The sequence below is a fragment of the Balearica regulorum genome, chromosome 12 (genome assembly GCF_011004875.1).
Source record: "Balearica regulorum gibbericeps isolate bBalReg1 chromosome 12, bBalReg1.pri, whole genome shotgun sequence".
NCBI classification, from domain to species: Eukaryota; Metazoa; Chordata; class Aves; order Gruiformes; family Gruidae; genus Balearica; species Balearica regulorum.
This window is the reverse complement of record NC_046195.1, coordinates 6,152,590-6,178,938: the sequence shown is the minus strand read 5'-3', so window position 1 is coordinate 6,178,938 and position 26,349 is coordinate 6,152,590.

Here is a 26,349-nt window from a genome sequence, read left to right as displayed (position 1 = left end):
AAGACCAGTTGATAAAGGTAGTATGTTTCTTCCTTTACATCCCCCCTCTCCACCAAAAGGCAATTAAAGGTAGCAACTCAAAACGACAAAAAAAGAATATTTCTCTAATTCATATATTTTCCTGATTCTGTCTTTATTTTTTATTCAGGGCAAGCTGCAAATCCAAGAACCAGAGAAAGCTTTATCATTGAATCTAGTTATAAACTATGCAGCGTTGTTGAAGGGTTAAATTTTGTCCAGTAGGTTGACTAAGCATCCAGTAATTTGTGACCAAGAAATTACTAATGTCAAAGTTGTCCTTGGGAAAAAAAAAAACACAACCACCAAAATATCCCCTAATTGTCAAAGCAGCCAAAAGGAACAAATAGCTACTACTGTTTTTAGCCAAGCATTAATGCTTTAAGTTTAGTGACAGTTAAGTATTTCTTTTCAAGTTTAGCTTTCTTTGGATATGGCCAAATTTGGTTAAATTGTGCATAGATAATGAGAAAACATTTTCAAAGCGAGAGCACTGTACCTGTTCTTCATCTAACCTGCTGTCCTGTACCACATCCAGCTGCTGTCTGTAACAGGAATACTCGTACCTTTGGCAAGATATGGAACTACAGAACAGTGGGACTTTTTTTTCTGGTTCCCTCCATCTTTTTCCTCTTCGCAGTTTGACAGAAAACAATGGATCAACTTAATTTATTTCCTAAGTTAGAAATAAAGTGTGTCTCTGGTCACCTGTTTTGCTTCTTTGTTCCCTTTTATCATCACATTGAGCTGAAATACACTGACAACCAAAAATTATCACTAAAAAGAACCTGGAGAAGTTTATTATCTCCCTGCTGCCCAGAGAGGCAGTGGCATGAGAACTACCATTTGCAATGCACAACCTGATGTTTTGGGTGCTTTAGCTTGACTTTTTGTCCAGTCATAGACTACTGGAAGGATCACTGTCCCAACCCAAATTCCTGCTCAATTCTCTCCCCAGAATTGCTGCTCTCAGGCATTTAAAAAAAAAAACAAAAAAACCCAAAAAACCAACAACAAAAAAACATACAAAGAACTTGCTTTGTATGAACAGGCAGTTAATACACCAGTATTTAGTTCCTGACAGCTCCTTGATTCTATGCTTTACCAAACACCTTCCCCTTTGACTCAGCACAGGACTATTACTTGTCCCTGGATAGGAAAGGAAGAATTTAAGGACAGAAACAGCAAGCATGAAGTTATTTATATCAAAGGAGGCAAAACTGTCTTTCAAAAAACACTGACATGCATCTTGAAACACAAAAGGGCAGGATGCTTTCTAATGCCAGTCTTTAGGGTTTACTCAAATCTGAAAAATTAACTACTCATCTATCCAGTTCTCTGCCTGAGTTCAGAAACTGGTCAGTAAGTGGGAAAATCCTTAGTCTTTATTGCTTTTCTTACATTTCTCAGTTCTTAATCCCTTTTCCTCAAGCAGGAACAGGCTATATGTTAACTAAAAGCAACCCCAGAGTACATCTGAACTAAATATTCTACAGGAGTGACTGCATCCTCTATGTCAGGCTGGTTTCTTACACTGTCCAATACAGCCAAATCCAGCAGAACTCAGTCCCCATGTATAGACTATGAAAAGAGGGCAGCTTTTGCCAACAGAATTTACTGGAAGTGTTACCTAGACAAAAATCTCAGAAAAAAATTCCAGCTTTGGCTGACATTACAGAAGACCTAATTAAATAGTTGAATTTTTTATTTTTTTTTTTTCTCTCCAGGCAAACAGCTGAGTTAGGTCCCATCAGAGGTTTGCTGATAGAATATTTAATGAGAACACCATAGAACTCCTCTAGTTTGCTTATATCCATAATGCAGACATTCTTAACTAAGAACACTAGAGGGTCTGTGAATCTGAGATCAGAGGCTTTAGAGGATAAAATCTTAAGAAATAATTTTTCAACAGCTACCCATTTATGCAGCTGATTTTGGGTTGTTTTGGGGTTTGCTTTTTTTTTTTTAATTTGAGGGGAGCACAGGGTACCCTGTAGGACTTGAATTTACCCCAGGAAACTTACTATGACTCATCATAGTAATTTTGCTACGCTGTTACTTCTGAGCAAACAAGCACTCCCTGGGCAGATGAGTAGAGCCACACGTCAGTCCAGGATGTAATAACAGGAGGAAAAGCTCACATGCAGTAGTTTTAAGTGTTTGCAGTATATGGGACTTTGCCAAGCACATATTCAGTAGGCTAGATGCTTCTTGGAGACACTGTTCTCAAAGCCATCGGCCTTACTTGCACATGCACACTTGACAAATACGATACTCCTAGCTGCGGCACAGCCCAAGCTCCAATCAGGCTGCTCCAGCAGACTGAAAATCTGGATAAATGTACCAAGTCTTCCTATTTCACTACTCAAATTTCTGGGAGAAACACAGGATGTATTCAGAGCGTCTGAGACTCAGAGAGACAAAAGGAAAGGTAGAGAGACAGCAACATATCTAAGTTTCTCTCCTCCTGCAGCAGCTCAGCTTAAGCTCAAACACTACATCTGATCTTTCCGCAGCAGCCACTGAAAACTTTCCTATGCCAAAACAACAACAACAAAAAAAAATCAATATTCATCTCTGCTGATGGTGGAACAGAAAAGTGAATAACCCATGGAGGGAAAGCAAATAAAAAGAGACAGAATACAAAAGTAATTTTATAAAACATCACATTCAAGATGGATTGCCCTTAGGCATAGGGTAGGACCTTAAAGACACGAACAGCAATTATATGTGTGACTATGTGCAGAGACAATGACACATGGATAGGTCTGATCCTGACTGTGAAGAAGTCAATGGAAAAAGCCTCCTTTGACTTCTATGACACAGGATTAAGCTCTCAAATTAATGGGCTTCTTGTACATATCAATTTAGACATCTTTAATTACTACACAAAACCACACATCGTCTCTCTACAGGTTTTCATGAATATGCTTCTGGCATCACTCAAGAGGTTTTTTTGCATGAGACCTCTCCAGACTTACATTGCTCAAATAGATGACACTTCCATGAAAAGTAATTGGGCATGCATTCTTTTTGGTGATTTCAGTCTGTCAACATCTGTTTAGATTGACTTCATTTAAAATAAATGTTTCTTTGGCAAATATATTTTTGCTATCAGCTAGAGTCCTTTCATATAATTGCAGCCAAAATTTGGACTTGCGAGCCTGAAAATTGTATAGGTAAACCAAAATATGTACACACACGCACAGAATAGACAGTGACAGCATACCCTGTTTTGTGTTTGTTTGTGGGTTTCCCCCCCTCCATTATCACACAAGGATGTTACTTTCTCACGTACGTATGCAGCAATGCACAGCTGTGATCATCAGCTCTGCCCCTGGACATGCATTCTGGACAACAGTTGTGAGAAATGAAAGGTTGCCAGTGGCAAGAAGGAAAAGAGAGCACCAGAGCTCTACACTGATTTGTTAGAAAATTGCTTCACCATAATGGTGGATTCTGCAGTTGAATATCCTCAAAATGAGTTTGGGTAGCACCAGTCTTCTTTTTTTCCCCTCATATTAAATTCTACAACCCAAAACAAAACAAGACTAAGCCAACTTGCTCTGTCAACATCTATGGTGGACAGAGTCCCCAGTGCTCTATTTCATGAAGCATGATTGCTTGCATCACCTCCAGACTATCCCAGAAGTAAGCCAAAAGTAGTTTTTGTTGCTCACTCCATTATTTTCTTTAGTACACAATAAAATATGAAGATGAGACTCATTTTCACCAAATTTCACCATTTTAAATACAGAGGAATTATCAGCAAATACTAAACATTTCACATTACAAGTATGTTGGTTTGCCCCTGTTTTCTCACATGTGCCAACACTTTTACCTACCGTTAGAACAGCCTGCTGGATATCCTGCTAATTCAATGCAAAGCACACTACAAACTTGAGCTCTGCCACGAGGAATGGCATTTAGTTCATGGTCAGTGTCTGAGGTGGCTGCAGTTCTGAGCCCATTACAGGATAGCTGGACAAAGGTTATGCCTCTCAGTTTTATCAGAGCGAGACTGCAGCTTCCACATGCGCACATCCAGGTTTCTAGAGTGATTCCATGAAAGAATTTTTAAATTAAATGCATAAAAGCTTTCACGCTGGACCCTAAAATTCTCTTGCCTTACAGATACTATCACACAAATCCTGTAACACATATGGCACAACACTAACACAGTACCACAATGTAACCAGCCGCAATGTATCACTGCCAATGTATCACTGGCAGGTACCCAGATCTGGAGATGTAGGTCATAGCTGTCCACAGGGACACAATTATTTTCCAAGATCATTATTCTGCTACAGTTAGCATACAAAAGAATAGAATGAAATCAACTTGCTGTATAGTTTGCCTTTCCTGAACTTAGCTTTTCTGGTTCTCTAATCGCTGTCATTGCTCCTCCAAGAATTACTAGCACATTGCTCATAGCCTGAAGAGCAGTAAACACATGGCACAGCAGAAATGACCGAACACACTTTACACGTTATTCTAGTAGACAGGCCAGAGGCACTCTCACCTTGCTTTTAAATAAAGGAAAATAAAACAATGGGGCTTACAACTAGTTTTTAATCACAATGTACCTTTCATATCAAGTGGGAACCCTGCAGGAAGACTGACATCAGCCCATGAGATGTAGTCAATACACGCTGCCACCTTCAACAAGAGTTTTATTTCTGAACCAGCATCCTTTCTTCCCCCACACTCAGCAAAAAGATTACAAACAAGACTTTAAGGCTTTCTTGCAAGAAAACTAAAAATAACCTATAAAATTATAATGTTCTCCAATTCTCACAGAAATCTACAGGAAGTGTTCCACTAGCCTTAGGGACTGAGAAATTTGACCCACAATAACAGGTTCTTTTCTCACTTTGTTCCACAGTGCTTTAAATGGCCTAATTAAATATGCAGTAAGTGTCATAAGGTCTCTCCCTCTAACTGTTGCACCTCCGAGGGGGGAAAAAAAAAAAAGCATGAACATCAAGTTCTACACAGGGCATGCAAGCAGTCTGCTCCATAGAGCTGATGCACTGGACAGAAACATTCTATATTTCATTGCTTTGATGCTGACAATTTTAAGTGCAAATTGCTTCTCACTAAAACAGAAATCTCTTAGGCTACTAAGGTTAAGACGACCAGAATATTAAAAAAATAATAAGAATAATAATTCTGATCCATTTTGCCTATATTTTGATGTTCATAGCAGTAGCAATGAAAATACCATTCATGTATATTTAACAGGTTTAGCATAGCTATTTCTCTGAATAAGAGAGTTATTTGGCTTGGGTGAACCATCTCTGTTAAAATGACAGCCCTTAACTCTTCCAACTCAAACATTCCTTAGAGTTGACTCGTACTGATTCTCCATCCTCCTCGTGCCTCTAAAAAAGCATTCAAAAAAAAAAAAAAATCACACTAATTTACCTCTAAACTTATAAATGCTGTAATATCAAAGGTGAATGTGCACTTTCCTCCTGTTTGTTTTTTTTTTTAATAGGTTTTGAGCTGTGTGCTAGTAACAGGCAAAACATCTATATTTGACAATGCTACTTTTAGCCTGTGGTAAGGTACAGAAGATGCTTCTAGGCACCTCTCAGCCTCCACTGTGGAGTAACAGCCATTCAGTAACGCAAAAACTGATGGCAGAGTAAAATCTCCCTTCAATATTTTAACGTGAGTTCTTGATTCAAGTTTCCTTAAGAACAGGAGGCATATCTCACCAGAAATGGCCCACAGCTTCAGGTAAGCATTGGCCCTTCTAACAGCAGTTTCACAAAAACCATCTTTGCCAAAAACTATGTTCCTCTGTGACACTAAAATTAAAACCTAACTGGACATAAATACAGATAACTGCTTCTATCATCCTTAGTCCATTTTACACATGCCAACTCACAGATAATGTTCCAGAAATCACAGAAAAATTTTGGTTAGAAGGAAGGTCGCTAGTCCAGCTACTTATGCCTACGCTTTTCATTTCTTGCACCAAACCATGAAGTGAGATGTTTTCATTGGTAGTAATTCCTATGGAAGTTTATAAGGTAACTTCAAGAGTGGGGAAAGGGCTTATATACTTCTCCCTTCTCTCCCAATCCAAAACATTCCCTGAGGATAGCTGTGGATTCCGACTTGAAGCCATCTCAGCCTCCAGTCAATACTAAGAGTTGAAATTATGCTCATGGATGCATCATTGGCTTAGGGCATTTTAGCTTTGGTTGTGTCAGTTGATACATCTTGGTTTTCCCGGCTGAAAATGCTAGAAACCAGTCTAGTTGATAAAAAGCCCTAAAAGCTTGATTTTACCTTTACCCTTGGCCTCCTGGCAAAATGTTGCCAAGTAGTAAATTAATGGAATAGAAAATTGCTAAAAAGTCCTCAAGCTGTTTCTTTGAAACCAGTTGGCAATGAGACTCTCACAAATGAAATTATATTCGCTTTCAGGAATGTCGTGATCAAGACAGAATCAAAACTAGGTGTTATTTACATAAGGAGTAGTTTATGATAGGCATCCAAGGGAATGCCCTCTCAAGGAACAGAGGCTTAAAGAGTACATTCTTTGGGAGGTGAAATACAGCTACAAGCTTTTCCTATCCTGATGATAAATGCAGTATTAAAACATTGAAAGTTTTTCCAAAACTAGATTTAAAATTTATTTAGCAGGCAAAGCTTCACTGACCAGACACAGTTCTCTGCAATTTAATGATACTGAGAAGAACAGAAAATTAGAAAGGCTGTAAACCACCAGATGACAATAAACGTCAAAACAGTACATTTCACTATCAGTTTGCATGGGTATTATGTAACTCATCTGAAATCCTACTCTCAAAGCAAAAAGACTACAACGGTCTTACATAAAGCGTTGTTCCTCCTCCTCTCCAACAGTTACTAGAAGAGCAAGGGAGAAATCAGAATTGCACAGAATTAATTCTGACTCATTAAATGAAGTTTTTTAAGACTCAATGAAACAGGATTCACCTATTACAGATCATCATCTCAAAAGATGCAACCTCCCAGGTATGGCAGCTGCAGTGTTTCTCAAAAAACCTCCCTCACAGAGCACTCACAGAGATCATGACTGCTAACTCCACCTCACGCATTTTACAAGCTTTCATTCAAAGCAAAACATTAGGAAGCAATAATATTTAATAGAAACCTGCTCCTACTATCCACATTATATTTTTCTATGTGATATGAATTTAACTGTCCGAATGAGAAAGACTGAAGTTTTCATTAGTCAAATAACCTACCTCACTTACAATGATCAAGCAAAATAGAATCATCAATTAGTTTTGTATCACAGATGTACTTGGGAAGAGAAAACAGATGCACTAATTATCTCTAGCAGATCCCCTGCGAGCTTTCTGTAGGATACTTCCATTCTCTGTGCATCTCATGCCCATAAACCAGAAACAGTGCGATATCCCTACAGGGAGTTTGGTCTCTGCAGTTAATCATGAAGAAGGAAAATATAGATAATAGCTCTATTCCAACATGAAATAGATCCTAAGAATGAATTTATTGCAGCGATTTATAGTATTTTCACATTTTTAGACACAACTTCCTAGCGAGATATTCAAATTGTGGTAAGACAAACATTTACTTCAGCAGGCCTAGTGAGGTTTGAGTTTTAAAGCAGATAACTAGACCTATATATATGATCATTAGAAAGATAGAATTCTGCCAATACCAGGCAATTGAGATCACATTTCAAAGCAACTACTTCAGGGTAAATCTTGTTATAAATATTGCCAAGAGGAAAGATATACAATAGCCTGAAAACCTTTGTAAACATTCTAGAAGAACTGCATGTTCAGGTGAAGCCAAATTAATTTAACTGCCTGGAACTCATTTTAAAAGCATCAGACTTTTTCCCCATCTTCCATTCCTTTCTTTTTTTTATTTTGTTTCCTAGTTGCAAATTTCAAAAAAAAGGATAGCCTTCAGATGCATACTGGCAGCTCTGCTTTGGACAAGTAGCACTTTATTGGCTCTTCAGCCTCTTTACTAAGATATTAATACAAACAAATGGCAAATCTTCAGATAGTAATCTTTTATTTCCACTGACCTCATCAGCAACAACATAGCTCCCTACTCGTCCTAGAACATACAGTTTTCTGCTGTTTATGTTTTTCTTTTTGCCCCTGGAGAGGGGGGGACACCCAGATCTCTTGACCAGAACAGCCCTGAGCTTTGCTGGTTGGGTCTTTGCAAAAGACATGCATTTGGTTTTGTCTTTCCCTGAACCTCCGTCACTACAACTCCAGACCTGCAGATTATCAGTCTCAACCTTGCATTTCATAGGCTTCCAGCAGATTTACGAGAAATACCATGCATTACATGAAGCAATGATGTTGATGAACAATAGTTCGCTTTTTAATATCGGGAAAAAAAAGCCACCCCTGTTCCCATGATTTTGGTGTGTTTGAGAAAAGGGACAATCTTTCACCTCAATCTCATTCTTGGTCAAAGCACAGATACATGCTGAGTTGTTTTGTTTGCCTCAATAAAAAAAAAAAATCCAAGTGGGTGAGCAGCCTCACAGGCATGCTGGAGCACAGGCTGGGCAAGGCTGCATGCTGCTGGCAGACCTACCACTGCCAGAAGAGCTACTGCAGGGAAGAGCCGTCCAGGCCCTGAAGCAGCACTAAGGGCAATGTGAATGGTGAGCAGAGCAAGATAATGTTTACAGTTACGTACTCATTAAGAAGACGCACATACTCCAAAAAGCAAACTGTCCAAAACAACATCAGCTGTCACCCACTGAATAATTACAGAATTTGTTAAGTCTTCAATTCTGCAATTAAGTAATACTGCCTCTGCAGGCCTTCCTTAAGGCCTCTAATGGCTAGACTCGAAGAAGTAATCTTCATGCTATTTTTTTTCTGAAATTTTCCAGGAATGCACTGTGAGGCACCTCACAAAAATGGAACGTTTCAGCTCAACTTGTGTCAACGTCATAAGGAAACGGGGAGCTGTGACAACCTGTCGTGATTTAGCCCCTGCCAGCGGCTAAGCATTTTGTAGAATCAAAAGATTACAGCCAGTGTTGGCATGAACTGACTGAGGATCCTGACAGATGCTAAGTGTGCTACATTTGAGGCCCCAATATCCTTCCCAGACAAAAGTTTTTCTTCAGGCCTCCACGTTTGTGGATATTTCAGTAGACCTGCTCTGCTTCACGTGCACAGGACTACATGAAGTAAAATAAAGACTCGATCTGCCTTCCTTGGATATAGAGGAATCTCTGTTACCCAGATATTTTTATTTTTTTTTAAAGCATAAAATAATTGTATTTTATCCTAAAGAAAAAATCTTTAAGGAATTTACAATTTCGACCTTTATTGGTTACTATGCTAGCTTCTTAAGCACGTTTTGCAAAATAACAACAAACAACTGGCTAGAACAACTGCACTGGAAGAAAAGAAGATGGAAGAGAGATCTTTACCCAAAGGAAGTTTCTAAAATGATATTTTCTTTATTTCATGTGAAAAGCTTGTGTTACGACTTGCAAGGACAGGCTAAAGTGCTATCTGAACTTTAACTCAATCTGACACAATCCATGAGAGACCTTTCTTAATTTTTTTCTTTTTTTTTTTTTTTTTTAAGTAGCCCACAACAGCAAAAATTGAGTAAAAGTTTTAGAATCAACTATTTCAACATTTTGGGGAAAAAAAAATGAAAATGGCATTTCTCAATTAAAAAGAAAGTTTAGGTATTTTTTCCAGTCTTACTTCCCATACATATGCACACACACAATTCTAGTTACAATATTTTCTAATAGAGGCATAAATGAATGGACAGGGTTTTTTTATTTAAAGGCATGATCAGAGTCCATCTCATCATGACTACATGAATCTCAACTATAGCACTTAATCTTCTTGTATAAATATCAGTCATATTTCTCTCATAAGATCTTTTTCTTAAGCACTTAGAATTGTATTATACTTTATAAATCAGAGGCATAAAAATGTGATACAAAATATAAAACCGTATTAGGAAGTGGCTGAAGAACAGTTGCTTTGCTCTGTATCTTGTATCTCCAAAATGGAAATCTGAAGCAGAGAGAGATTGATTCTTACAATAGCAGTTAATGAATATATAAGTAAGCTGCAATTAATTAAGCAGACATGTTGCTTTTTTTAAACTTCCCTTCTGTATTATAGTCTTCCTTTTTATCCCATTTTGCTCAGTCCAACTCTTCTGACATCTATTGACAGCAATAGCTAAAAATACCACAAATTTTCCTACAAAAAAGTCTACCAATACTGACTGCTAAATCCAGCGGTGCACGTCAATTTAATGACTTAGATATCTTATTTCATTTTAATCTCCTTTCATGTTGAGGACCTGAAGTTTTACAGTTTCATTAGTCTGCTCCTTTGTCATCTCTCAGATATCTAAGACCAAGTAGGACAAATGGGAAAAGCCTACACTGGCTGTCACTAACAGTATTCGTGCTGTTGTGATATCAGGCTTTAACAATTTACAATTTCTCTAGAGCTTAAAGGAAAGGAACAGAGACAGGAACAGTTCTCAGTAATGCCACTCTGCTTGCCACAGAGTAGTAAGGTTTAAGAAGGAAGTATCCTGTTTCCTCTTTCCTCTTGCTTCCTTCCCTACAATGCTGAAGTCTGCAGAAATCAGAGGAATAGCCTCATTCCCATTATAAGATGTGCATTAAACAGAACCAAAATAGACATTCAAATCTAAGACTTGAGTGTTTGATATTGCATTTTTAGTTTCCTGCTCAAAACAGAATGATTACACTTACTTGTGGTCATGATTAAGGCTGCTCTGTCATTTCTGTTATTTAAGCTCACCATACCATTTTATTTTTCATTAGTCATTTAAAGGTCAGAGCAGCTTATCTTGTCATGTATTTTGGTAGAGACTAGAACTCAACTTGGATAGATAAAAGATATTTCTGTTATATGTTTCCATTAAACATCTGCAGCTTCCCTTGACTTAGATTGCGTTTGGATACTTAAACACAGGCATATGAACTCCAGCATGCAGGCAGGCCTCCAAGACATCTAGTCTAGAAAGAAAGAAAGTTCCTAGAAGTTATGATACTTCTTTCAGGACTAGTGGCGCTAAATCAACTACTATACACAGTTACAGTTTAAGAAATGATGGGATCTAAAAATTCACCCTCATGCTGGTTGATAGTCTTTGACATTTGTGGACTTACACCTACAAACGTGCAAGTCTACAGTTGTAACATGAATCCAGTTCTCATTCATCCAAACATGAGAGGGGAAAGCTGAGTACATGATATACTAGCATATGGTACGTGTTTTCCAAAAGCAAACCAAACCTAGTTGCTGTAGGCACTTTGACATTTATGAATATAGTATACTTCCTACTCTAAGTTCTTAACTCAATGATCTGTAATCATACAGCCACCTACAGTAACCAGGTCATCAGTGAATTTGAGAGATAAGAGCAGCATTTCTTCACAGAAAATTAGGATTTTTGGTTTTGCAAAAGATTATTTACAATATAATTACCCTCTGGCAGTCAAATTAATTCCAATTTTGTTTTTTTACTATGTTGCAATGAAAAACAACTTAAACTCTGAAAATGTCAGGTAACTCAAGCTATATTTAACTACCACATTTCACTTATAAGGAAACATAATTTGAATAAACAGATGGTGTTGCTATGGGGTTGCCATCATTAGTAGAAGCACACATTTGACTCTGAAAATGGCAGATATAAAGGACAAGAAAACTATATGTAAAACTGGGCATTTCCAAAAGTCAAACAATGGTTACACTAAATCTGAGTTTATTTAACTCCTCGACTCAATAACATAGTTTTACTGTCAGAGTTGCTTGAATTGTTGAGAACTCAGTAAGAACTGAATCTTGGTAACATATTCTCAATTAATTTCAGGTGTATTCGCATTCCTAGCTCCTTTGGTCCCCTGTCTGAAATCCCTGGGAAAATGAATGTACAGTTTTGGTTGCTTTATCAAATCATTTACGTAGCTGGGAGCCTATTGAAAATAGACTGTCATGCTATTTCAGGAACATGAATGCCACTAGCCAGCTAACATATTTAGTCAATGTTATTTAAATATGTTATTTAAACAGCTAGTATGGAATAAAAAAAACCCTAGGAAAATAAAGAAATAGATAGAATATTCCAGTTCATCCTAAAAAATGCAAATACAAGGACTGTAAAGATGTTTACAATACATACCATTTACTTGTATTACGAGTTGAACTTTACTAAAAATGGACATCACAGTAGGAGGAAGGCACACTCTTATTTTCAAAAATTGCTTTTAAACTGCAACAGCTAGGAATTTTCCAAATTACAACAGAATTTTCATCTGCTTAAGCAAACAAACAAATAACATTTCAAATTCCAAATTCATTCCAAGAGGGAATGAACAGGTAATCATGGACAATATTTCATTAGCTGGTTATATAACTTAATCATAATTCAAGAATGCTGAATATAATTTTGACACTGTACTTGTGGATGACACAGATTTAAAAAGTGATTGGTTAGATTTCATTTTGACTTTGCTTATATTTCATTCATGTACATGAAGAAAAACAACAACCATAACCAAGCAGTTCAGCAACACTGAAAAGAGCGTTTCCACAAAACTAATTCTGATAGGCAGAAAGGACTGTGATTATTACTTACTTCAGAATTTCTCGGTGTACTAACACAAGGATGGACCTGCAGGAAAAGTCTTAAGCTCCCTTGAAAAACCTTATCACTAACATGCTGCTGCACTACAAAGTCTACCAAAGTCAGATCAGTTCCTCAGAAAGATTAAAATTTGGCAAACAGGAAAATTCCATTACTTACATCATGACCTCATCATAGTTCAGTGTCAGAATCTTAGTGAACTTTAAGACAAATGACAGCATTTTATGTACAATTGTCACCAAAGCAATGGAAGTATGGAAGTACTGAGCAAAATGAAGGCACAAAAGAAAAACTGCAACAAGTTAAACTGAATAAAACACGCACCATAAAAATATCGATGGGAAACATCTTCCACGTATCATACAGTAAAATAAGAATGTGAAAGGTCATGTATCACATTGGACAGAGGTAAATATGCTTTCTTTGCTACCGGCAAACATGTACAGTAAGGAAACTTACCTACCTTCCTATAGACACCACACAAACCACTATTCAAAAACTTAAATTCTGAGATTTTTTTTTTTTTTTTTTTTGCTGTTGTGACAAGCCTGGTTTTGATCTGGAGCAGAACTTTCTATGCATTACAACCAGAAGAGTTTCTTTCTGTGATTACTAAACATCTGGCACTAATGGCAAAGCAGATTAGATGGTTTTGTATCAGTACCCAGTATCATAACCTTTAAAACACCCATTTCCAGTTTCAAGGGTATTTCCTTTATAAGGTACAACTCTTAGTGTCACATGCACTACCTGTTAACCTGAGGTAGAAGGTGTCGTAACAAAACATTCCAATTCACAAGTAAAAAGGACTTGGCTCAGTCCTCAGCCTTACACATCTAAGGTCCCCACATGGAACAAATCCCCAAACCAAGCTGCTGGCCAAATTTGTTTCTCTATCTTCTTTCATGTTGTTTTGTAGAAGTATAAGCCCTCCTTCCTTTAAAGTGAGATGTAACTGCATTTCATTTGCATTACACCTGGCAGTGATCATAAAGCTTTCATACTTTAACAATAACGAAAAAGTGCAAGCACAGATAGCTGCACATAAGTAGAACCTTCTTGCCAGATACAAAGCCAGTATTATCTATGCAGAAGTACTATATAGCATCTTTTTTTAAGCCATAGGTATTACAATGGAGACCAAATAGTACAATCGTTAATTTCAAGGATATCATTGTGCCTAGCATGCAGACATCTTTCCAATAAGTTCCAGATCACTGCCACTAACCAGAGATTAGCACCCACGATACTTTATCCAAAAAAATTAAGCACGCAAACAGCTTCAGTCTACCTGAAAAAAACAAAGCCATCCAGGAAATTATTTATAATCTGAATTACATGTTAGGTCTGTAATAATGAATTGTAAATAGCAAGTTATTGTAATTGTTATAAACCACCTCAGAGGATTCAGCCAGGAGTTGGTTTTGAGAACAGTTTTTATAATTCTTTCAGCAATGAAAGAAGCAGCACGCTAGAAAAAGAAGCTTAACTTCAGAAGCCAAGTTAATGAATGCATACAAATTGAGATTCCTCCCCACTCCTCTCAGAGGCAACACTTCCTGCTCTCTCAGTTTTATCATGACTCTCACTATTTTTAGTGCTTTTCTTAGAGTCTCTGCTGCTGGAATCACGCCTGAGAGTCTTTGCATTAAAATACAAGATTTCCACTCCCCTACATCCTGAGAAAAGCTTGAAAGTGTGAAACTAGTGCAGCCTACAGGCTAAAAAACTAGAAAGAATACAAGAAATTCAGGGTGGGTTTTGTATTGAAAGAAAGTCATGATTTCTAAGCTGATTCCTTGAGTGGCAGGCGCTAGATAATGCATCAACTCCTCATAGCTGACAGTCTACTATAATCTCTCCAGAGCAGATATAAGACACTTCAGCAGTGTTACATGGAAAAATATTCAATGCCTCTTTCACTGCTTTTTGTAGGTAGTGGATATTCAGAATGCTAATCCAGCTTCTCTTAAAAGTCATACTTTTAAAGAGAACATTTGACCTTTTGAACTAAGAATGAATATTATTTTGTGCACAAACTATTTCTGGTTTACAACAAGATAATTCTCTTTTTCTTCTCTGAAAAGCTAACTCTTCTGCAAATAAAAGCATCTTGTGTGAGAAGATAAAACTAAGAGTTATGCTACCTGCAAGAAAGGTGTAAGCACATGTTAAGAAGGAATATAACATCAGGCTTCCTTAGGGGAAAGATGATGCTTTTACAGTCACATTACCATAGCTACTTGCTTTTAATTATACATGCAGTTGGAATTTGAAAGAGAAAATTAAGTAGATTATCTACTTCTATCTTATTATATGATTGAGCAGCTTTTTTAAAAAACTACCACTAGATGGTGTAACAGCTTAAATAATTCATAAATGTACAGCACTTCCCCGACCTCAATAAAGTGCACTCGACAACAGCAGAGGACAACACACAACTGGGAAGCAAACTTAGCTTCTATAATTTGTATTTGTCAAAATAGCCGTCAAAACTAGCTTTCCCCTATACATAATAATTCACTCCCTCTGGCATTTCTTTTAAACAGGAGGGAACAACAGTTGCTCATCTGAGGGAAAGCTAAACGGTAATGAAATTGCAATGACTCCCCTATGGCTCTCTAAGAGCTACAGGCAGAGGGAAGTGACTGACCACTGCAGATCAGGGTATCCAGAATGCTGTTCTTAGACTTTAAAAACACAAATTCAGCTCCCTCTTCTGTTGGACAGTCTAACTCAGCAAACCCAAAAGCAAGCCTCTTAACCTCCACTGTGCCTTAGGCCTCATCTGGAAGTAAAAATTAAGGAGCTGTTTTTGTTACTACTTACAACCTCAGATAGATACTGAAAGGACAAATACATTTAAAAATTATGCCAGATTCCAGAACAGTGAAGTATTTTAGTATATGTGTGAGATGCACATAACAGCTTTGGAATTCACTTTCTCTTGGCCTACAGTACTCTAAACAGATGAATTTTGATTAGTTTTAAGATGAGTTATGATGACTTTCAGAATTCTCTTACTTCCTACTGCAGGGGATCAGATCCAGTTACTCAGCATATGCTGCTAATGTGCCCTTACCTCTTCTTTTAGGGCCAACTATTTCATCTCCTGAAGCTCTGGATTTTGAAGAAAGCCTTGTGGGTCAAATGTATTACTATGCAGCTAAAATGGTCAGTTATGCCTATCCTGGTGGTCAAGTATGGCCGGATTTTTACTTTAGTAATTTTGTTTAAACATTTATCAAGAGTACCAGGAACCATTTAGTACAAATTAAGTTAAACTGATACATAAAATGTCTTCTCCAGTTCTAGATGCACAGCGCAGGAAGTTCTGAGCTTACTTGGTTCACACCTAAACTAGAAGCCTACAGTTTGTATTATTCCAAAACACATTTTTTTAATGACCATCAGTAAACAGATTATAACCAAAGTTATAGGCTTAAACGCACATTACTCATAAGAAAAAGGAAAGTGTTGGGTAGGTAATGTTAGGACTAAGTCATGTAGACAAGGTACATTTTCTATCAGTTAGTAGACGTCAAACAGACTATTTAATTAATCATGTATGTGAGATAACACACAGAAAGCACACACTTTAATTTCACAGGGAAGAAACCTCCACCCAGCCATAGCTACCCTCCACATCAGCAATAGAGAAAGAAAAAAAAAAAAATGCTGAGTAATACATACAACTATGAAATAGACCAGGAACTGCTACAGGAACTACAAGAAATCCCCTACAGCACATGCAACTGGGAGGAAGCAGACTAGGTTAGAAAACAGGTTTGAAAAAGGGAGACTGTGCCTAACACATTAAGAACTAATACCTGGAAACCAAGATAAGAGAGGACTTCTCTCTCTGGATGCATCACAGGATAAAATTCTCCCAGGAGATGACAGCACCTCCCCTAAGCTAAGCTAAAACTTCAGTGGAAGTATCATCCATGTGGGATGGAAGAGATTCAAGCTTGTAGATGTCACCACAGGAAAGAACATTTCTTGGATATACATGATACATGTAGCTGTTAAACCTTTTACTGCTCTCAACACATTTCCTCTGCTTTAAAACAAACAAACAAATAAACAACAAAAAAACCAGCCAAAAACCCAAACCATCAAGTCTGTAACTCTTTGCCAGGTTGTCAAAGGGAAATGGAACTGGCAACCTCAGAAAGGCACCACAAGATTTATCAGTAATTAAACTGCCCTAAAGGGATAGCAAGTGTGCCCTTTTCCCTCTGTGCTGCACTAAATGGAAGTGTGTAATAAGTACGTCAACAACATAAACAACAGACATGAATAAAGTTGCAAAGAGATACAATGAAAGTCCAACAATAATCCAGTAGCTTGATTATTCATGGGGGAAAATGTACAATAATAATAATAATTCAGTTGCAGTCAATTTCTTTTTCATATATGATATAAATTATTTATACAATGGAGTAATGCAGCTATATAATTACTAAATAACTTCACTGTATAAAATTCAGAAATAGTGATGTAGCCTCTTTTAGTTGGTACTATTCCTATATGAAGAAGAAGAGAATCTCCTTTTCATTTAAGGATGACGAGAAAACAATACAAATACTGAGGGCACAACTACACTACAAGGCCTTTACAAGCATAGCAAGGGATCTATGTCACTACTATTATATAAAGAACGGCTTGTATCACTACATCAGAATAGCTGTTGGCCAACCCCTGTACTGAGAGGCAGTTTACCTGAAATGATTACGCCACCTCCTTAAGTACCATAAGGAGAGCTGATCTAATCACATACTTCTAGGCTGGCAAAATTATGTTTACACTGGAGGGTTTGCTAAGATGGGGATTTTGCCAGGCCAAGCCTAAACTTAAGTTCACACAAATGCAACTACTCATGATAGTTAATGAACTGCCACCTCCAATATCTTCATCCCAAAATACTGCTAGGGCACCTCCCTAGCTTAGTACACTTCACTTCTGAGATGGAAGATGAGGGCATTTAAGCAAGATCTTTCCTTTGTAAGATGGTAGATACTCTTAACACCTAAACTGGATGAGAATCCTATTCTACTTACTCTCTCTTCCTTTCCTAACAAAGCTCCTGCCACTTGTGTGAATTTGGCCTCCATCCTCTGCGTTCTAATGCTGCTGCACGCATGGCAATATATTCGTCCTACAGACAGGGCCACCACACAGAGTAGGGAACCAGTTGAAGACAAACAAGGAACAGAGGACTCCAAACCACTCTGAATCCCAGCCTCAGCTAACACATCTGCTGTGTGAAAGTCATCTTTGTTGCCCCATGAGCATGACTGCTGGCAGTTCTCTCTTGAGGACAGGCTGCTGCTTTCAAGATCAGCCTCCAATTGACAAATTTTAGCTTAATTGCCCCACCACAGGCAAGATGACACTTATGGCCATTCTGGACAGCAGCAGGGATCCAGGTGTGACCCAGTCTTGCAACCTAAGAGAAGGTGTATCAGAAAAACATTTCATGACCCGCACCCCAGGTCAACCCACAAGGAATTACATACAGCACATCAGAACAAATAGAGGTCAGAGACTGTGGCACTTGTACTTTTGCTGGACACATACACCCCACCCCACCCTTGCAGCAGACACAGGATAGCAGGGAAAATAGCTGTCACCTTCATTTCATATAAGCCACTCTTGAGAAATCTGGCTGATAAGCAGCTGTCACAAAAGCAAACAAGGAAACTCCAGATGAGAGATGCAACTTCCATGAGAGTCTGTGCTTTGCATAAGACTGAAAAGAATGAAGAGGGGTCATAATAGAGACTACAAGAGATTCTGAACAAGACAGAGAATTTGAAAGCCTGTACTGTATATCTAGTGTTCTGATTAAGTTCATAGGTCCTAGTCAGGAAAGATACTACTGCATATTTTTTAGCAGATCTCTTACATTTGCAGACCGGATCTCTCTGGGTGCCCAAGAATATTCATGAGCCAAAATGCCAATCTAGAGGAGGAAGATTATCTTTACGATTAAGCCTTAAGACTCACATGACACCTCATACTGTAAAAGAGATTACATAGTGAAAATATTTAACTTCAGAAAAGCCCTTTGAGACACAGAAGATCAGTTCCACAAAAGGAGTATAAAAATGAAGTATCAAAAAATTAAATGACATTGCTTTTCACCATGGCAAAGTCTGTCACTAAACATGAAATTGAATCTTACTCTCCAAAGTCCCAGGCTAGCACTCTGAACATCCTTGTCTTCTCTGAGGCAGAAACAATCTCTTTTCTTTTTGCTTACTTTATCTCTTTATTATTAGAGAGAGTAATAGCACTGGAAGAATACCAAAGCATATGTGCAGATTGTACCCAAGCTGCACCTTTTCTCAAAATACTAACTTCCAGATTAGTGTTCTGTGAAATCTGTAGGATACCTAATTGAAGGATGGCATGACCAAGGTTTATGTCAGTCATTAATCAGGACAGAGCAAGGTGAGACAATATAGCTATAAAGAAATCTGAAAACCATTTTCTCTATTAAGTGAAAAATATACAGCTTTTAAACTGTTAGAAGTTCAGACTTCAGCCCTGTATATATACACACTGGTGTTTTACTGGTTATAAATGCGGACTTGTAACTGCTATCTAAATAGACATCAGAAGAGGCAACTAAAAGGCTTCCCTTTTCTCTCTCATGCACACACACTTTTTTTTTTCTTTTTAATCCAAAAGTTTTCTATTTTCTAATAAAAAGCACCACAAAGTAAAAGAAAAGATGGAAAGAACTGAAGGAAAGTGTAATCTGTCTGAAAAATAACTTCATTTTAGTTATTCTTATAGCTTTAAAAGAGATTTTCTAAGTATGCATAGGCATGAACTGATGAGCTCATATGAAAGAAAGTATTTCCAGTGTACTCCTTTCTGGAGGTCAGTTAAATACTTGTGAGAGAAAGCATGTGGAATGCAGAGAAAAAACAGTTTGTCATCCCTGTGCCTTCCCCCCAAAGAAGGTGTACGTAACTCTGACTTCTAGGTCACTGAAATAATCTGATACAGGTAAGTGAATATATGAAGAATATAGTCTGCAGCTGCTAACTGGCCTCTTCATCAAGTTGAAATCTTGACTCCTTTTCTGGTATCACCACCATCACTACAGTCATCCTTTCCACTGATAGCACAGACAAGAGAACACAGAACAAGCAGATCTACCCTTACTTTAACCAACAGGTGAATGGGCTTACTTCACCCAGGTAAGTGGTATGCTAAAAGCCATGGCGTTCTTTAGAAAAAAAAGAAAGAGACATTAAGTTTTTCTTGCATTACTAAGCAGGCACTTGCCCAAGAACATTGTATTCACATATTTTAAAAACACAAAACTTGTTCTGTAGTAATTTATGATTCTACAAAAACTAATTAACTTTGTCTACTCGTTTCATAGAATGAATTGGAAATCTGCAAGAGCAAATACACCTGGTTTTGCCTGAACCAAATGTATACAGCCAACAATAGTTTTTAACCTAAAAAAAAAATAAACTTAGGTTACTTCATGATTTGATTCAAAAACAGTGCTGCACAAAGCAAATAAATCCACCCAGAACCTGTAATGTTTGAGAAGAGTTTTGACACAATGTTGTTCTTCATTTCTAACCAGCAGTCGGATGTTATTTATTTTTTACCCTTGAAGAAAACAACTTCCTTTTCATTTTGTTTCCAGTAGAACTAACTCAAACTCAGAAACTACCCCACACTAAAAGGAAGCTAGAATCCTGTGTCTCAGTAGGATAAAGATTTGGACAGATAGGAGTGCGTGTATACAGAAAACAAAGTCAACCTAGGTGAGGGAGAATATTCAAGGATATACAATGAGAAGACAAAAGTTATCAGGCAATGTGTTATATATAACTTCAGTGCTAGAGGGAGCATCTAGTTCAAATATTCATTGAGACACAGAACAGGATTTGTTGACTATGGATGAAAGTTCTCTCTCATAATACTTTTGTACTAATGCTACTCAACAGCACATTGGAAAACCCTTACAGGCTACAAAGGAACACAGGGAACAACTAGACTACTTTTAAATTAACTAATCAGACACACAGCTTTTTCACCAGAAAAGTGTAATAAATCTGACACTGCTGAGAAGAGGCATATTATCTTTACGTTAAGTATATTTATATGTACACAATATAAAAATTATTTAATTGAAGTTCAGAATTAGCAACTGGCAGAACATCTCTCACTCATTATTTGAATCACCTGCTGGAAACAATAGAAGAATTTCAACTATAGTTGAACTCTTCACCTGCAATTGAAGAACAGGGCTTGTCAAGGGAACATAGCCAGCTCCCTGAGCTGTAAATTAACTTCAGTTTAGCTACAAATACAAGTTGACAGTAGAACAGTATTAGAGGCAGATCCTGCAATATATACTGGATGTGCCAGATCCCCTAACTCAGCTGGCAGACAGAAGCTCTTGATGATACAGCTAGTACACTGGAAATGCTACATCAACTTCAAATGGGTCTTTCTCTAATTTAGTCCCACTATTTAGCCCATTCACTGGGTGTTGAGGGTTGCAGAGATCTCCACCAGCATTGGAACTCTGCCAATTTTTCACGGATCCTGAGGTTGAAAGGAAAAGCAAAGAATGCTAAGGAAAACTCACAAATACACAGAAATTGCTTGTTAATAAACTATGACATGCTTCAAGCATACTTTCTTGGGGGATTTGATAACTTTTTTTTTTAAAAAAAGATTATATTCTCCCCTCAACTTTATTTACTTTGCACTAAAAATGCTACAGAAACAGTTGTAAGATGGGACACATGCACTTTGCAGGTATTACTTGTATCCACATTTGTAAGTTGGCACTCCATCTAAAAGTCTTTTCACCACATCTACAGTTTTAAACACATGCAAAAAAAGGTAGCAAAAAGAAAACTGATGGCATACAGAGAATCCCAAATTAGTCATTAATGGAAGCTTGAAACATAACTGGAAGCCAGAATTGGACAATTAATTTACATCAATCCCCTTATGAAGGAAAGAAAAACGGACTTCTGCTGTCAGCCTTGAAGAGAAAATATCTTGCTCAGTCTTACCAAGAAAACTATAGTTTCCTGAGTATTTAGTATTTGTTGTGGGTTTAGTACTTTGTTTCGAAAAAAATCCCATTTTTCAAACCCAGCACTGCAGCTCTCCACACCTGTTATGGAGGTAACAGACAACTAATATCTGCTCATCTCTCCACATGCAGCACTGTTGCCTTCCCCTCATGTCTCTTCTCTAATTTATGCCTCTCCGTATCTTAATTTCTGAATGTACATAACAAGAATTTTGAAGCTTACAATTCTGACTATATCTGAAATAGTGCTCAGGCCCAGAGAGTTTGAGGAGAATCACTGCATTTAGGTACTAAGTCCAACAAGACTACCCACCCAAAATCAGTGTTTAGATTCTCACTGGCAGAGAACATGCATAGCTGTGGGTTGTACAGCCCTACTCTACCTCACCTACATACCCATCGAATCAAAGGACTCATTGAATATTAAAAACACATTTCTCTTGCCAGTAGGAAATCCAGGGCAACTCTGTAATTGGTGATTTTTCAGTAGCTACGGGGTCCTCTTGCCTCAATGTCTAAGGAGGCACCACCACCCCCTCAAAAAAAACAAAACCAAACCAACACACACCAGGAAAAAAAAAAACCACCAAACCAAACAAAAAAAATCAGGTAGGAAAATATGCTGTAGTCCCTCAATTCCAGTGCTGTATTCTTGATATTCTATATTTACCTGTTCCTCCATAAGACAAGAGTCACTAATATCTAATGAAAAACTTCATGCCTGAGGCTGTTACTGACAGACTAGAAGTTAAAGAGAGCGTGCAGGCCTGTTGATCTTTTCTCTTGCAGGTGAAAGGCACACACTCAGTTGTTTAAAAAAAAAAAAAAAATCACCAAATCATTCTCCATCAGTTAGCCATGAGCCTGAATGAGATCACACAGATTTTTGGAAAGCTGTACTTGGACATTTTTACCATTTGGTTTCTGACATGGTATCTTCTATTCCTGTGCTAGTATAAAAGTCTGATGGAACTCAAATATTCAAAGACACTGGTCACAATTCAGATTCGACATATCTGCTTCTTTTCTTGCTCTCCATCAGCTATTTAATTTCTCTAAGACAATGACACTTATAACATTATTTTTACCCTGCTTCTTAAATCAACAGTCACAACAGATGACAAACATCAAGAACATTACATATTTTGGTGGCTGCATTGATTAAAAATTGAATCAATGCAACAGACTCAAATAGCGTTTCTCACAGAAACGCTATCTGAGAATCAGCCAAACACTTAACTTTTCTTTTTCCTGCTACTTTGCATAGTCGCCATATTTTTATCCTTCGCTTCTTCAACTGCACCCCTCTTGTATATAAAGTATACATGAAGGCATATACATACAAGCTAGTTCAGGGCTTTTCTGTGATTCATTCCTTCATTCATGACAAAAGCTTTTTCAATGAATAAATGTTTGTCACTTAAACTTCCCATTTCATAGAGAAGTGGCTTTGCTTGATTAAGGAAGTTAGTGCTGGTCCTAAAGCAAAAAAATTAGAGAATGGCAGACTTTTCTCTAGTCTAGCATGCACGTGAAAACTCTGTTATCAAGTCCAGTGGTAAATTATTAATGCTGAAGTTTAAGTTAGAAGAGGGGTGGGGGAAGCACACATAACACGTCAGAAAAAAATACCTGTCTGACAGCAAGTTCCTTATTCCTTTAAAACTCTTTTCAGAGAGATGACACTGTGATTGTATTGCAATTGCAAAGACCGTGCATGTGTTTAAAGAAAAAAAAAAAAAAGCAGGACTTGCTTCCTCTCTCTGACGTACATGTAGTTGTATACTGCAAGCAAACACCGATGAAGTCTGTATTATCCACAGAAACCATGTGAAGGTGAAGCTGAGCTGGACAAGACTACGGAACTGGAAGAGTACTGCAAACTCACTTTGAGTCAAGGAGTATTCCCTTCTCCAAAGGTCAACTGTTTGTTGCATATTGCCCATACTCTTTTAGTGGTTTTTTTGCAGTCACTAATGCAAGTTTTCCTGATTACTGGTAGTCTAGAGATTGAGCATTGTCTCCCCTGTCAAAGGCCACCAGGGTCTCAAGTGTCATTAGCAGGTGACAGATTCATAACTAAGAAAATACAACATCCCATAACACACTCAGCTGTGGAACTTTGCACACAAGCCCAGCCACCTTCTGTGGTCCATTCTCTTGCACATAACTCAGTATTCACAACTCTAAAAACAGTATAAACACGGCAATCACAAAGGAGAAAGTGCATCACCATCACACCTATTGTTCTCTACTGATCTGAGGTGAGAACACACATATCAAAAACATGTAATTCCTCAAGCCGTAGAGGCATGCACCATCATTTTCTAGATAAAACCTTTTCATTCAGGCACACAAAAACTTTTCCAAACCCTGTGTGTGGTTTTGCTGCATTTTTATCTCAGACGTTGGCAACCATTTGCTTTAACATTACATTTGGTCACTTTAGTACTTCAAAAAACAGTAGAGTCAGCTCTTACTGACTGATAAAAACTGTGTCATTTTAGTTCCTGTTAGAGTCAACTGTATTTTCAACATGCTCCAGGCAGATGATGAAGTAATGGCAAAACTACCCAGATACAAAGACCATTGTTCATACCCTCCTTTGTGTGAAAGACAGTTTTTCCTCTTCTTTGGTGAAGAGAGCTTAGTCTGTGACGTGTATTTTTTATTCAAATGAACACAACCACAAACACCACATTTACTGATCCAATTTTCTGGTATGTGCTAAATATTCACACTAGTAAGTACAAATACGCCTGTCAAGTCTCAGCAGTTAAACCAGGACAGTATCGCTCGTCAGACTTATGGTTTCAATTACATTAACACTCTTAGAAGAAACAATATAAAGGTGTATTTAAAAAAACCAAAACAAAACAAACTACCAAACTACTGTCCACAGATACCCTCCGTTTCCTCTGGTCCTTTAGCTTTCGCAATAATGGCGGTGTCAGCAGCAGATGAACAATGCTATCAGTATTTTAGCAATTCTGTCCTGCAGTGGCATGGCAGAAGGCATCATGCCATAGCATCAGACAGTATCTATACATCAGTGCTAGGATCTCACAATTTTAAATGCAGAACACCGTAGCCCTTTTTGCTGTATTATTTTCAAGTAGTTTCTAGAAGATTACGAACCATAACCTTCCTGAAATAAAGGAACATTAGTACTCTTTAAAGAACACATTGTTTCAGTATGTTAGGTATTGTTTGTTAAAACATACCCTTGCAAAGTGTGGTGGGGGTTTTTTGGTTTTGTTTTTTCTAAGTCTAACTGGGGAAGCAGGGGGAAGGAAGAGTTCAAACTTACCACCTTGGTTGGACCCAGCCTTTATTGCCCAAGAATTGCTCTACAATTAGTCAAACACACATTTTTCCAAACACTCTTATCTTTTATGTGCTTAAATACAGCAAAATCTTTCTATCCTAAACTTTTTTACATATATACCTCAGGAATCTTGACAGAGGAAGGAGAGGGGTATGGTTTTAGTGATGATTCCAGCAGCTCTTCTCTAAAACAACCTGCAAAATTTCACCTCATTTGTGAGTAGAAATGGCCTTATAAGCTAGCTCAGTTAACTCATGTGAATTAATTTTTAACCAAAAATATATTTTATATTACCATCTCACTCTTCTGCAAGCTGCCTAATAACTAGAGATGCAAATATCTATTGGCATATATATTTTTATTGCATAACCCTAAAGATTTTGGGTCTATGACTTTCAGTTGCCATGACACAGCTCAGAGATAAAATGATTAATTGCTCCATGACACCACCACAATTGTTTTAAATAGGTGGGTGAAATGACCCGGAAATACTGTTCATTGCTGGCATTAGACGATATTAAAGTCATCTAAAGCCAGCAGAAATGGCTAATCACTGAAACACTCTCTCATTCAGGTATATGGACTATTCCAACAAGAGGAGTTAAGACACTACACATTTTTTAGCTAACTAATGACTGAGCAAGCTAGAACTGAGAGGTTCAGGTATAAATTACTGAAATTGTCCCTGTTTGAAGTAAAACACAAACAACTTCTCTGTTCTTCCTCTCCTCTCTGCGCCTGTCTTCAATGAAAAAGAGTTCTTAGATTCACATACCTCAGTTCAGATTTATTGTCACTGCTTTACATATCAGACTCTAACACCACTGCTGCTGAACACAGAAGCAGCAAAGACGTCATTCAAGTTTAGAACTGAAAATAACATAAATAACTGGGGCATGCCAGTGTTCTATCTTTTAAAGAATGAACTACTACTCTGCTCCCCACCCTTGAATTTGCAATTAAGATGTTTCCCATAGGCCTACAGTTTGGTACTCCTGCAGGGCTAACCGTTGACCTAAATCAAGTGCCAAAAATCATAAAGAAGGGCATTTTCTTATAAGCAGAAAAAAAATGTTAGAAGTTGTTGTGTGGTGGGTTTTTTTTTTTAATAAGCTTACTAAGTAAAAATACATATGCTATTCTTCAATTGATGAGTCAGGAAATACTGATATCTAGCACTATCACAAACTTCGATCAGATAAAGATATGTTCAGGCATGCTCACATGCAAGCACTGACAA